This window comes from Triticum urartu, chromosome 6A (assembly GCF_056163025.1).
Source record: "Triticum urartu cultivar PI428250 chromosome 6A, HENAU_Tu73, whole genome shotgun sequence".
Lineage (NCBI taxonomy): Eukaryota > Viridiplantae > Streptophyta > Magnoliopsida > Poales > Poaceae > Triticum > Triticum urartu.
The window spans coordinates 465283112-465287253 of NC_141878.1; positions in this window are offsets into that span (position 1 = coordinate 465283112).

The window sequence follows — 4142 nt, forward strand, 5'->3', positions numbered from 1 at the left end:
TCCAAAACAGATAATATAATAGCCTGGAATAATAAAAAATTATAGATACGTTGGAGACATATCAGTGGCCCCCCTCTAGTAGTTATTTGCTCCAATATTCTTCATATATTCCAAAACAATTCTCCGTAAATTTTTAGCTCATTTGGAGATGTGCAGAATAGGTGACTCTGACGTAGCCTTTTTAGGTCCAGAATTCCAGCTACCGGCATTCTCCCTCTTTGTGTAAACCTTGCATATTATCAGAGAAAAGGCATTAGAATTACTCCAAAAAGCATTATTGTGCATAAAAACATTGTAAATAACAGTACGAAAACATGATGCAAAATGGACATATCAACTCCCCCAAGCTCAGACCTCGCTTGTCCTCAAGCGAAAACCGAAATCAAAAAACATGTCCACATACTCAGAGAGAGGTCTCAATAAAAACAAAATACAGACATAGAAGCATCATGCATATTATTATAACAGCAACAAACTTTATTCATAAAACTTTATCACAAAATTTTATCATATAACTTCTCATGAACAAGTAACAATTCATCACAACATCGAAGTGGGTGGGTGTGCACACTATGGAAGATGTAGAACGGGCGCTTATCCTTGGTGGGCTCATCACGGTCACGACCGCGCTTCATCTCGGGCTCTGCTGCCAGCACGGTGGGGCCCTTGCGCTTCACTTCCTTGGCCTTTTTGCCTTTTGGGTCGATGTCTGGGTGCTTGAGGAGAGACAGGCGGTCCTCCTCGGCCCTTGCACACCTGTCTGCCAGGTTAAACATCTCCAGCACCGAGCACAGGTCATCATGGATGGTGAGCTCGTCACTCATACTGGCGTCTGCCATGGGAAACCACGGTCACCTATGGGGCCATCATCCCCTTGTGATTTGGCAGGGGGTGAGCACATTACACAAAGAGCAAAGAACATCGCACATCATGGCAGAGATCACACATGCACTTTTACCCAGGCTCGGGCCATCGCGAGGCATAAAACCCTACTCCTACTTTGGTGCATTGATGAGGGACTACGGTGGAGATGCAATGCTCTATCCCGACAAGGTCGCGTTGGGCCAAGAGCAGCTACATGTGTATGAGTGTATAGGGGTTCGAATCCTCTCCATGGTTGCCATGGCCCTCCTTTTATAGATCAAGGGGTCACCACAATGGCAAATCAGTCATTGTACCCTGATTAGATAGCGAACAGTGCTATCATACCTAACTCTGCAGGCAGGATAGAGCGCATTAAATGCACCATTTAGTGGCACATCATAGCACAACCCGGCAAGCCTGGCCCGGCCGTTTGGCCACCTTCTCATCTGCCTGCGTGACGCGTCTCTGGACGGGTGTCATTTGGAGGTGATTTCCTTAGGAAATGGCTGCCACATGCCAAATAACAGCCACTTAGTTACTTGGGGGCTCGACACTTCACCGATCGGTGACTTGCATTGCGGTGAGGTGGAGCGGTGGAGCCTTGGCGGGATAGTTCGCTCTCCATCGTGCTCGGCAGGCCTCCAGGGACGGTCTTGAGACTTGTCTTCTCGGCAACCTCGACCTTGTTGGGCTTGCCTGCTCCGCAAGGGAGGTTTTTCCTTGGTGATATCTTCTCCTCTAGCTTGTCGTGGTCTGGTCTTGGATGTTGTAAACTTCTCTTAAGCCTGTGCACAGTCTGGGAAACACGCCCAGGATTTGTTGCACCGACAAGAGCCCCCGGGCCTGGCCTGAACACGCTGTCGGACGTTGTTGGGGTAGGCCCTATCTAGTGCACAGGCGGGACGGCAGTAGTAGCTTGTCCTTTGAGATCTTTGCTTCTTCATTGACTTGAGCTCAAGTCAGTTTCCAGTTCTCCCCCACATCGCGTAATGCCAATTGTGGTGGGGCCATCTCTGTAATGGCCCTTGAATAACTTTAGCGCACGGGGGAGTAACTGCCAATTCACTCTTCCCACCACGTTCTTATCCTCTTGCCACGTATGCTGCATACATTGAGCGGGTAGGTAACAGAGGCGCGTGGTGCATCGGGGCAGGGGCCCGGTCTTCTTGGATTGGTGGAGGAGGACGGCGGTTACCCGCCGGGGGTGATAACCCACAAGTATAGGGGATCGCAACAATTTTCGAGGGTAGAGTATTCAACCCAAATTTATAGATTCGACACAAGGTGAGCCAAAGAATGTTTGAAGGTATTAGCAGCTTAGTTGTCAATTCCACCACACCTGGAGACTAATTGTCTATAGCAACGTGATCAATAGCAAAGTAATATGATAGTTTTGATAATAGTGACAGCAGTAACAGTAACGGTAACAGTGATAGCAATAGTTTTGTAGCAATTGCAATAGTAACGATAGCAATGGTAACTGAGCATGAACAATATAAGATAAATTCATAGGCATTGGATCGGTGACTTGTTGGACAATATTCATCATGAGATAGTTATAACCTAGGGCAATATGGCACTAGTTCCAGTTCATCAATATAATGTAGGCATGTATTCCGTAAATAGTCATACGTGCTTATGGAAAGAACTTGCATGACATCTTTTGTCCTACCCTCCCGTGGCAGCAGGGTCCTATTGGAAACTAAGGGATATTCAGGCCTCCTTTTAATAGAGAACTAGAACAAAGAATTAACACATGGTGAATACATGAAGTCCTCAAACTATGGTCATCACTGGGAGTGGTCCCGACTATTGTCACTTCGGGGTTGCCGAATCATAACACGTAGTAGGTGACCATAACTTGCAAGATCGGATCTAGAACATGGATATAATGGTTATAGCATAAACGGTTCAGATCTGAAATCATGGCACCCGGGCCCAAAGTGACAAGCATTAAGCATGGCAAAGTCATAGCAACATGAATCTTAGAACATAGTGGATACTAGGGATCAAGCCTTAACAAAACTAACTCTATTACATGATGAATCTCATCCAACTCCTCACTGACCAGCGAACCTACGAAGGAATTACTCACTCCCGGTGGGGAGAATCATGGAATTGGTGATGGAGAAGGGTTGGTGATGACGAAGAATGAAGATCCCCCACTCCGGAGCCCCAAATGGACTCTAGATCTAGCCTCCCGATGAAGATCAGGAGGTGGCGACAGGTCCGTCTCGTGGATCGCGATAATTCTTTCTCCCTGATTTTTTCTGGAAAAATAGGTATTTATGGAGTTGGAATAAGGGTCTACGGGGCCACTAGGTGCGGACAACCCACTTGGGCGCGCCAGGAGGGGGCGCGCCCTGGTGGGTTGTGCCCACCCAGGTGCCCCCCTCCGGTGGGTCTTGACTGCAGAAATTCCCTTTGTTTGTATAAAAATTCCTCGCAAAGTTTTGTTCCATTCCGAGAACTTTTATTTCTGCACAAAAACAACACCATGGTAGTTCTGCTGAAAACAGCGTCAGTCCGGGGTTAGTTTCATTCAAATCATGCAAATTAGAGTCCAAAACAAGAGGAAAAGCATTAGGAAAAGTAGATACGTTGGACACGTATCAACTCCCCCAAGCTTAAACCTTTGCTTGTCCTCAAGCAATTCAGTTGATAAACTGAAAGTGAAAAAGAAAAACTTTTACGAACTCTTTTGCTCTTGTTTGGATAAATTAGCTTAAATAGCACCTAGGTTTTCAGCCAACATTACAACTAACCATGCCGACAATAACTCCTAAAGATTATATTAACTTATATCAAGGACATAATCAGCTAGCGAGCAATAATAAGATATCTCAGACAGCAACATGTTGTCAAAACAACCATGATATAATATGAAAATAGTGGTATCTCGCTAGCCCTTTCTGAGACCGAAAAACATAAATGCAGAGCACCTCCAAAGTTCAAGCAGCGACTAAACACTGGTACACGTCGGTCCTATACAAACAGTTTTTAACCCCTTTCCACGATGGCATTTGGAACCGTTGCCTAGTGAGTGTGGGTAATAGGGGGGTCCTTTCCACACGACCTAGAAACTGTCGAGGATATGCCCTCCTGGCACACACGATTGGCAAAATGAGGTCGTGTGCGACCGGCGAGCGCTCAAATACAGAAATACATACAGTAGAGCTAAGAATACAATTATACGGCAAAATTGTTTCTGGTCGCAAGTACATCCCACACAGTCAGTCCTAGCTAAACGTTTCTATTCGTATGTACATCCCACACAG